This window comes from Carlito syrichta, unplaced genomic scaffold (assembly GCF_000164805.1).
Source record: "Carlito syrichta isolate Samal-C Ts95f unplaced genomic scaffold, Tarsius_syrichta-2.0.1 Scaffold142856, whole genome shotgun sequence".
NCBI classification, from domain to species: Eukaryota; Metazoa; Chordata; class Mammalia; order Primates; family Tarsiidae; genus Carlito; species Carlito syrichta.
The window spans coordinates 266,069-277,175 of record NW_007086952.1 but is presented as its reverse complement, the minus strand read 5'-3'; the positions used below and the strand labels follow the sequence as shown (position 1 = coordinate 277,175).

Below are 11,107 nucleotides of genomic sequence, written 5' to 3'. Positions count from 1 at the left end.
TAGCATGCCACTGGCTTCCAGCCTGGGTGACAGAGTGAGACTCCAACTCAAAAAAAAAAACAAGTCTTTCCCAAGGGCTGGATGTGGTAGCTCATGCCTATAATCCTAGCACTTTGTGAGGTCACGGCAGAAGGATCATTTGTGGCCAGGAGTTCAAAACCAACCTAGGCAACATAGCAAGACCCTGTCTCTTTGAGGAAAAAAACCAATAAATTCAGTCCCAGGAAACATTATAACTTATGCATACCTACTTCTACCTTCTTTCTGTTACCTTTTTTCCTTGAGTCTTTTAATATAATAAACATTCTCTTCTTTTAGAGTCTATTTCATATTAAATCCCAAAAGTACACTCCTTGAACTAAATTTAATGAAAGTCTTCCAATGCGCATAGCATTCAAATGCATACCTTATGATAACATTTAATGCTTCAAAATCAACAACAGCAGAATGAGTCTCTCCTTTATTAAATAGTATTTCTAATGAATCAATTATACTGGATACCTAAAAGACAGACCAAATAAACATAAATAAAATAACTCTTGTTTTTACTGGTATATTGTTAAGAAGACATACACAATATCATACTCACCACTTTGGCAACAACTTCAGTAGGAAATGTCTGCTTAGACATCACCCAAAGGGCCCTGGTACGTACATTTTTGTCTGAATTCTTAACAGTTTCATTCAATTTTGAAAACAGTTCTTGAATATTTGACTCTGAAAAACAAGTGGTTTTAATTTGAGTTGTGTAGAACAGCTTAAGCGCTTTAAAATCTCAGATATAAAAGTAGAGAAAAGGCCGGGCTCGGTGGCTCAGTCTGTAATCCCAGCACTTTGGGAGGCCGAGGCGAGTGGATTGCCTGAGCCCGTGGGTTCAAGACCCGTCTAGGCAACTTGGCGAGACCTCGTCTCTACAATAAATCAAAAACTAGCCGGGCATGGTAGCACGCGCCTGTAGTTCTAGCTACCTGGAGGCTGAGGCGGAAGGATCGCCGGAGCCCAGAAGGTGGAGGCTGCGGTGGCCGGGAGCGTGCCACTGCACTCCAGTCTGGGTTACAGAATGAAACTCCAACTCAAAAAAAAAAAAAAAAAAATCAAAAATTAGCTGGGCATGGTAGTGCACGCCTGTAGTTCCAGCTACTCGGAAGGCTGAGGTGGAAGGATCGCCAGAGCCCAGCAGGTCAAGGCTGCAGTGGCCGGGAGCGGCCACTGCACTCCAGTCTGGGCAACAGAGTGAGACTCTAACTCAAAAAAAAGAAAGAAAGAAAGAAAAGAATAACATATTTTAAATATAAAAATTAAGTAAAAAATTTTCACAATGGGAAAAAAGTCACTATTATTGGAGCCTTGGATATTCGATTTCCTTTCTTTGAGACCTCTTAGGCAAAATAGTTTTCTTGACAAATAGACTATCAAAAATGTTAGATCCAAAACCTGTTTTCCAAAGAGAAGACCTGTCCTAGAATTTTTTGAAGTTTCTTGCTTCAACCAGATGTTGGTCCTGCTGAAGTGAGAAACAGAATAAGAATAACAGCAGTTGCAGGTCTTAAGGAAAATCAGTTCTTTTTCACTTCCAGAAAGATCAATTGCCTTTTCCTTTTGTGTTCTTTTCCCAAATCTCTTTCCACTTGCAGTGCCCTACCATTCTTGAAACAAACAAACAAACAAACAAATAAACCTCAAATACTAAAAAGACCTACTTTTCTCTCCTGGCCATAAATTTAGTCTGAAAAAAGAAGAGAAGGGTGAAGGTGAAGAAATACAATAATTTAACTTCTTTATATAATCCCTAAAATCAAAGACATGCCTTGGCTAATAGGACTAATCAGAGTTGAAAGTTTCACTTTTCTGAAAAAGTTCTAACAACAAAAAAAAAGTTTTAGACCGAGGTGGGAGGTTTGCTCAAGCCCAGGAGTCGGAGACTAGCCTGGGCAACATTGCAAGACCTCATCTCTACAAAATAATTTTTTTAAACAAAATAAATTAAAATGTTCTTTACTTTCCTCAGTTATTTTCCTACCATTTCCCAAGCTCATAGGAAGGCGCTATTAAACTCAGAAGAATTGTTGGAACTTTTCCTGGTGAAAACTCCACCAGAAAGGCAACATGGATAGTTATTTACCTTTAAGAGCGTGATATCCGAGGCTAGTTTAGAAGTTGCCAGGGCAGTCTCCTCCTACTCAAGCATATCTCTTGGCAGTCTCTCCTTTTTTTATCAACCCCCTCTTACAAAAGGAGATGGTAGTGAGCTCTTCCTTCCCCACTCCCACACTGAATCAGAAGCTTCATGAATAATTCAGCGAAAACAGGATCAAGTTTCAGACACTCCCATAGTGAGTGAGAAAATGATCCCACTAGATTAAATTGGAGCCTAGATCAGTAGAGGAATATTTCCATAACTCTGCCTGGGTTATTGCAGCCACGGTTAGTAGCTCAGGCAATAACTTCTAAGTAGGATCACATGAGTGGTAGAGGATGGCTCAGTAGCCAGCTTTTTGGTTTATGCAGTGGGTTTCTGAATTAGCAACATTACCTGGGAACTTGTTAGAAATGCAAATTCTTGAACCCTAATAGCCTTAATGAATAAAAAACTTTGGGAGTGTTAGCATCTGTGTGTGTGTGTGTGTGTGTGTGTGTGTGTGTGTGTGTTTTGTCTTTTGTATGTGTGTTTATACAAGATTCTCACAAATAAAGTGTGTGTGTTTTCTAAGCGATGGGGTCTTGTTATGTTGTCCAGGTTGGAGTGCAGTGGCTATTCATAAGCACAATCATGGTGCTTTATGGGCTCAAACTCCTGGGCTTGAGTGATCCTCCTGCCTCCTGCTGGGACTACAAGCGCCACCATCACACCCTGCAGCATCTGTGTTTTAATCAGCTCCTCTAGGTGATTGTGTTGTGTGCTCAGATTTGAAAACTACTTGTCAACAGGATCAGTGAAGATTTAAACTATTTTCCTTCTGGCCAGGCTTGGTGGCTCAGCCTATAATCCCAGCACTTTGGGAGGCCGAGCTGAGTGGATTGCCTTATTCCGTAGGTTCGAGGCCAACCCAGGTAACTTGATGAGCCCTCATCTCTACAAACAATCAATCAAACAAAAAAATTAGCTGGGCGTAGTGGCACATGCCTGTAGTTGCAGCTACTTGGAAGGCTGAGATGGAAGGATTGCCTGAGCCCAGCAGGTCAAGGCTGCGGTGGCCGTGAACATGGCCAAACTCCAAAAAAAAAAAAAATGTATTTGAGACGTTTGAATCAGAAAAGTCAAAGAAATTTCACTTAGCATTAGTTAATATACATGTTCATAAACACCTCCAATGCAAAATTTACTATTTCTGCAAAGGTTTTATTTGGTTCACTAAAAGCATTTCTATAGGACAACTATATGTATGGATGTATGCTTATTTTTTTTTTTTTTTGAGTTGGAGTCTCACTCTGTCACCCAGACTGGAGTGCAATGGCTGCTCCCGGCCACCGCAGCCTCGACCTGCTGGGCTCCGGTGATCCTTCCGGCCTCAGCCTTCCAAGTAGATGAAACTACAGGTGCGCGCTACCACGCCGGGCTATTTTTGATTTATAGTGGAGATGAGGTCTCGCCAAGTTGCCCAGGCAGGTCTCGAACCCGGGCTCAGGCAATCCACTCACCTCGGCCTCCCAAAGTGCTGGGATTACAGGTTGAGCCACCGAGCCTGGCCTGGATGTATGCTTATATGTAAATATAAAGACTATTTCTGGAGGAAATCTCTCCAGGGCTTCAGGGTGACAGATTGTGTGATCTATATTGTATCATGTACATATTATCTATTCAATATTTCTTTTTTTCCAAGTAGGTACATTTTCAAAATATTATTCTATCTCAAAAAGTAACTCTCAGCCAGGCATGGTGGCTCATGCCTGTAATCCCAGCACTTTGGGAGGCTGAGGTGAGAGTATTGCCTGAGCACAGGGGTTCAAGATCAGCCTGGGCAACTTAATGAGAGCTCGTCTCTACAATAAATCAAAAAAATTAGCTGGGTGTAGTGGTGCATGCCTGTAGTTGCAGGTATCTGGAAGGTTGAGGCAGGATCACTTGAACCCAGCAGGTCAGGGCTGTGGTGGCCATGAGCATGCCACTGCACTCCAGCCTATGCAACAGAGTGAGACTTGGACTCCAAAAAAAAGTAACTCTCATGAAAAATGTGCGATGCTTAATAAATATTTACTGAATGCTTACTGTGTCAATCATTGTGCTGGGTGCTGGGGACAGAATGGAAAACAAGGTATGGTCCTAGTCCTCAGACTTTTATTTTCCTAAATAATAGCAATTACAAAATATTTGTAGTTTCCACATTTTTCTTGCCCTTAACCATACCATCTCAAACTGTGTAGAGGAGCTGAGATAAGATAAAGATAATCTCTCTTTCTATCTAGGATAGGGAAAACTAAAATCTGAAACAAAACTAGGTTTTGGGGCTCGTTATAGTAGTTACCATTCATTTAATAATGGATGTTAAAACAAAATTGTTTTAATTTTTTGCTTCTTTATAATTATAAGTGTAATATACAGTCATATGCTTTTCATTTAACAATATAGCTTCCCATACTATTGACAATATATGTGAATTTGTAAAAGTATAGTGTACACTTTTTATTTATCAGAATCAGGGCATCATTTAAATACATTTTCAGTATTGTCAGATTAAAAAATATATATATATATATCTCGGGCGTCTTTCCATTTTAATATATATAAGTCTACTTCATTCTTTTTTTTTTTTTTTTTTTTTTGAGTTGGAGTCTCACTCTGTCGCCCAGACTGGAGTGCGGTGGCTGCTCCCGGCCACCTCAGCCTCGACCTGCTGGGCTCCGGCGATCCTTCCGCCTCAGCCTTCCAAGTAGCTGGAACTACAGGCACGCGCTACCACGCCCAGCTTATTTTTGATTTATTGTAGAGATGAGGTCTCGCCAAGTTGCCCAGGCGGGTCTCGAACCAGCGGGCTCAGGCAATCCACTCACCTCAGCCTCCCAAGGTGCAGTATTACAGGCTGAGCCACCAAGCCTGTTTTTTTTTTTTTTTTTTTTTTTGAGTTGAGGTCTTACTCTTCACCCAGGCTGGAGTGCAGTGTCATGATAACAATCATGGCTCACCGTAGCCTCAACCTCCTGAACTCAAGGCGACCCTTCTACCTCAGCATTCCGAGTAGTTGGGACTACAGGACGTGCCACCACACCCAGCTAATTTTTTAATTTTAATTTTAATTTTATAGAGATGAGGTTTCGCTATGTTGCCCAGGCTGGTCTCAAACTCCTGGGCTCAAGCAATCCTTTGCCCTCAGTCTCCTAAAGTGCTGGGATTACAGGTGTGAGCGAGAACCCTGCCTCCTCCTTTTCCCTTTTGATTCAGCTCTTCATCTTTAACTTATTGATTTGACGTTGTGTGTGTATCTACAAATATGTATAAGTATATACACACAGTTATATTTTTAAAAACACTTTTACTTGTAACTTTTTTGCAATGCATTTATAACCTTTTGCAATGCCTATCCTCTGCTACTCCCACTCCTCCACTTTTGAATCTGCTCTCTATCAACATCAGCCCATAACTTTTTCAGCCCAATAACTTTTTTTTTTTTTTTCCTCCAGAAAGCGGGATTTATTGAGAGGATAGAAAAGCTCCCACAGCAGGAGGGGACCCGAGAGGCTTGCCAAACCCAACAACTTTTGACTTCACTTTACAAACCAGTCTCATCCCCTTCCAGATATTTAAACTGTGCTCTTTCTAGAATCTTCCAAGATCCTGATCTAATCTGTCCATCAGTTCACCAGTTGTGGCTTCTGTTTACTTTCTTTCTTCAGGCTTCTGAGTATTGCTAGAGAAAGTAATGACAATCCTCCATAGTTTTGTGTAAATATATGCCTTCCAACTTTGTCTAGACCCTCAGAGACAATCTTTTTATTCATATCTAGTTAACTTCCTAACCATTTGCCTATAACCACACAGCTACACTCAATTTCTACCTCATATTTTCAGCAGTTTCACCTATTAATTTTCTTTGAGAATCTTTCTTCCATTTTGAAGTGTCGACACATTTTTAGTAAGAGGGTACCTTGTTTTTCTGAGGGCAACACTTCCACACGCAGTCCTGTCTTGGTCTCCTTGTCTCCCCTATGGCCAGTCTTGTTTTGGTAGGTATATGTATTTATATACATTTTTTTGCTGTTTAAGTCAGAGTCTCAGTCTGTTGTTGCCCAGGCTGGAGTGCAGTGGCATACTCAGCCACTGCAGCCTGGACCCGCTGGGTGATCCTTCCACCTCAACTTTCCGGGTAGCTAGGACTACAGGTGCGCGCCACCATGCCTGGCTAATTTTTTTATTTATTGTAGAGACAAGGTCTCACCAAGTTGCCCAGGCTCTGTTGAATCCCTGGGCTCAGGTGATCCTCTCACCTCAGCCTCCCAAAGTGCTGAGATTATAGGCGTGAGCCACCATGCCCAGCCTACTTGCATTTTTTTTTGAGTTGGAGTCTCACTCTGTCGCCCAGACTGGAGTGCAGTGGCCGCTCCCGGCCACCACAGCCTTGACCTGCTGGGCTCCAGCGATCCTTCCGCCTCAGCCTTCCAAGTAACTGGAACTACAGGCGCGCACTACCATGCCCGGTTGATTTTTAAATTTTTTTGTAGAGATGAGGTCTCGAACCCGCGGGATCAGGCAATCCACTCACCTCAGCCTCCCAAAGGTGCAGGATTACAGGCTGAGCCACCGAACCCGACTACTTGCATTTTTAATTTGCCCCTTTCTACAAGCTCAGCCTATAGACAAATTTTACTACTTTCTCCCCTACCCTGTCCCCTGCCCCAGCTACCATTTGATTACTTTCTCTTTATTGCCATGTATCTTGAAAAAAAAAGTCTATGCTAACTAGTAGCCTCCGCTTGTTGACTTTCTGTTCACTTCTCATCCACTTGCAATCTGCTTTCCATTCCTTAGGTTTGCTCATCCATCCTCATCTTCCTTGACATGTCTGAATACATGATGCTATTGCCCAAGTGCTTTTTTTCTTGAAATTCCTTTGGCTTCCATTGCTCTACTTTTTCCAGGTTGTCTCTTAATCTGAAACAGGTATTTCTTGAGGCATTTTTTGTATGTCCTTTTTCTTATCTCTTTTACTTCTCTTTTTGGTGCTGTCATTCTCTGCAACCATAGTCTTGCAGTTGATGTACAAGTTTAGGTCTAGGTCCCACCTTTCTTTTAAGCAAGTGCCCTGTGATTTCTTATGCTTAATAAGCATTTCTACCAGCTGTCCCACCAACTGATTCTAATGACTGAACTTTAACTGAACAAATCTGAACTTCCACTTAGCTCCTGTCTCTATTATTGATCTCCAAAAGCCTTCTTTGACATCACAGCCTCCTTTTATTCCACATTCAATTACATGACAGGCCTTGTTGATTATTCGATCACAACAGTACTTGTGGTAGTTATCTTCTTTTCAGTTTCATTGACATATGTCAAGTCCTTGTAATTTCTTCCCAGGATTTCTGGGTAGCTACTTACCTAAGTGGATTTTCTGGTTCTAGTCTTTTCCGTCCCTGAAATAGCCTGGAGAAGTGTTCCTTAAAGTTGTAACCCAGGCTCAGTGGCTCGGCCTGTAATCCCGTGCTTTGGGAGGCTGAGGTGAGTGGATTGCCTGAGCCCACGGGTTCGAGACCCACCTGGGTAACTTGGTGAGACCTCATCTCTAAAATAAATCAAAAATTAGCCGGGCGTGGTAGCGCGTGCCTGTTGTTCCAGCTACTTGGAAGGCTGAGGCGGAAGGATCGCCAGAGCCCAGCAGGCCGAGGCTGCGGTGGCCAGGAGCGTGCCACTGCACTCCAGTCTGGGTGACAGAGTGAGACTCCAACTCAAAAAGAAAAAAAAAAAAAATATATAACCACCAGGAGTAGAGTTGATAGATAAAATATGAATAATTCTTTAGTATAAATGTGTCCTATGCAACACTTGAAACATACTTACACTAAACAATTATTTATTGTTTATCTAATATTCAAACTGAAGTGGCCTGTCTGTATTTTTATTTGCTAAATCTGGTAACTGTATCCAGAGACACTTAATAACATTTTTGAGGCTGTTCCAAGTACAGTGGTGTTTGTAACTAATTGATCACAATCAGTTATAGATTTATTTGTTACTTTTCCAATCCCACTGATTCACTTGACTAGCCTTAAAAACAAACAAATAAAAGTAATCAGACTTTTGGTTCATTTGCAGTCTGCCATTCTAAGAAATTAAAAAATCAGTTTACCATAATGGTTAAGAAAACAAAAAACTTGTAATAGTTTAAAAATTAATAGTAGCCAGACTTGGTGGCTCAGTTTGTAATCCCAGCACTTTGGGAGGCCAAGGCGAGTGGATTGCCTGAGCTCATGGGTTCGAGACCAGCCCTGGTGGCTTGGCGAGACTTTGTCTCTACAATAAATCAAAAATTAGCCGAGCGTGGTAGCACGCCTGTAGTCCCAGCTACTTGGAAGGGTGGCAGAAGGATCACCAGAGCCCAGTAGGTTGATGCTGTGGTGGCTGGGAGCATGCCACTGCACTCCAGTCTGGGTGATAGAGTGAGACTCCAACTCAAAAAAAAAAAAATTTTTTTTTTTAATAATAATAAAAAAGTTATAACTGTTTGACATTGGTAAGCTGAAAACATGTGCTTAAAAACATGTAAGTCAGGCTTCTTAATTTTTATTTCTAGTAAAATTTCTTAATTTTTATTTCTAGTAAAATTTAAAAATCTGAGTTTATAATGAGTTTGTCAGATATAGCAAGCAGTGTTTGATGGCTACCAGATAATTCTAAATAGTTGGAGCTTACAAGGATCTATTATCATGGAGAGTTTCTTTCTTTTTTTTTTTTGAGTTGGAGTCTCACTCTGTCGCCCAGACTGGAGTGCAGTGGCCACTCCCGGCCACTGCAGCCTCGACCTGCTGGGCTCCAGCAATCCTTCCGCCTCAGCCTTCGGAGTAGCTGGAATTACAGGCATGCGCTACCATGCCTGGCTGATTTTTTGATTTATTGTAGCGATGATGTCTCGCTGCCCAGGCGGGTCTCGAACCCTCGGGCTCAGGCAATCCACTCACCTCAGCCTCCCAAAGGCGCGGGATTACAGGCTGAGCCACCGAGCCCGGCTTCTTCTTTTCTTTTCTTTTCTTTTCTTTTTTTTTTTTTTTTTTTTTGAGTTGGAGTCTCACTCTGTCGCCCAGACTGGAGTGCAGTGGCCGCTCCTGGCCACCGCAGCCTCGACCTGCTGGGCTCCGGCAATCCTTCCGCCTCAGCCTTCCAAGTAGCAGGAACTACAGGCGCGCACTACCACACCCGGTTAATTTTTTTTTTTTTGATTTATTGTAGAGACGAGGTCTCGCCTGCCCAGGCGGGTCTCGAACCCACGGGATCAGGCAATCTACTCACCTCAGCCTCCCAAAGGCGCAGGATTACAGGCTGAGCCACCGAGCCCGGCTATCATGGAGAGTTTCTAATTGAAGACAAGCATTCAGTAATTCGTCAGATTTTAAGCAGAGCACGGAGTAACCTTAAAAGTTGAATGTCTCAGTTTAGGAGAGGGCAGGAGTTGTTTTCAGTTGCATTGGTTACATTCAGCTTTGGGAATTATTTCCTCCTATTCTGTTGCAACATTTGGATGTGGTTTAGAATATGTTCAGTAATGCGTCATTCATATTTTTCTCTGATGAAGAAAGAAAATTATCATGTGTTGGGAAATAACAAACTCTTGGCAGTCAAGGCATTTGCATCACAATCTGCTTTTCTTTCAAAATTCTTTGTAAGGATTTTGTAAATCTTACTTTGTCCTTAACATGAAAAATCATGGCTTTTTGATCCATCATACTGCTACCAAGATTCAGATTTTTGCAAAGTCTTTACGGGGAAGACCATCACTCGAGATTGAACTCACCAATAAAATAGAAAATGGAAAGGCCTTCCGGAATAAAAAAGAAATTCCTTCTGATCAGCAAAGACTGATCTTTGATGGCAAGCAACTGGAAGACGAATGTGCTTTGACTACAACATTCAAAAGGAGTCCACTCTTCATCTTGTGTTGCAGTTTCCTGGTGGCGCTACGAAAAGGCAGAAATCTTGCCACACTCCCAAGAAGAATGAGCTTATGAAAAAAGGATAAGCTGTTCTAAAATAAGGTAGATGAGAATGGCAAAATTAGCCCCCTTTGTAGAGAGTGCCCTTCAGATGAATTTGGTGCTGGAGTTTTTATGTCAGCCACTTTGACAGACATTACTGTGGCAAATGTTGTCTTGTATGTGGACCTAAGTCCAGCCTCTTTTCACCCAAAAGCCAAACTTGAGAGATGAGAGTTGGAGGAAGTAAAAACAGGTTTTATTCAAGAGCCGGCAACCTGAAGAGATGGTGGACTAAAGTCACAAAAAACACCACCATGAATTTTCAGACTGGTTAGAAGAGTTTTGAAAGGGAAACGAAACATGCAGGCTTGGCTCAGGGTGCAGGTCTGTGCATCTTGTTCTGAGGACTTATCTTGGGTGGTGGTCCTCCCAGGGGCCTGGTTGGTGTCATCTCTGCGGCAGTCAGGTTGTGGATTAACCATCTCCAGAATCGCCCCAATTCAGAGGGTCCCACAGTTAGGGTCTGATCTGTTTTTAAGATTAGCTTCTGGAATTTATCAGCAAACATATGATCAGATAAGCATGCATTACAGAGGATGGGGAAGAAAGAATGAGGAAAGAGAGAAAAAAATTAAAAAAAAAAAAAAGAGTGGGTGATTTAAAAAATGTTTCAAAGCAGGATTCTTGGTTACAGTCTGACTTACTGCTACAACAAACCAGAAGACAAGTATTAATAATTGTGATGGCTTGACAAAAGACATGAACTAAACACTAAACTATGGCATTTTGAATATGAAGTAATAAGTTCAGGTTAACAAAAATATTGCTCAGATAAGGCATTTGATCAATCCACTTGAAATAATACAAATGATTTCTGTTAGTATTTTCTTTTTCTTTTTTTTTTTTGAGATGGAGTCTCTGTCGCCCAGACTGGAGTGCAGTGACTGCTCCCGGCCACCGCAGCCTCGACCTGCTGGGCTCCGGCAATCCT

At 41.9% G+C, this 11,107-nt stretch overlaps 1 long non-coding RNA gene across 1 annotated transcript in view; it reads right to left on the bottom strand.

Annotated features, from left to right (window-relative positions):
• LOC110594807 overlaps positions 1–2,182 on the bottom strand; it is a 28,210-nt gene extending 26,028 nt beyond the window's left edge. The window contains exon 1 of the long non-coding RNA XR_002481470.1: positions 2,123–2,182. This is a non-coding gene — a long non-coding RNA (uncharacterized LOC110594807). The remainder of the gene's footprint in view (positions 1–2,122) is intronic.
• Between the last annotated feature and the right edge of the window lie 8,925 nt (positions 2,183–11,107).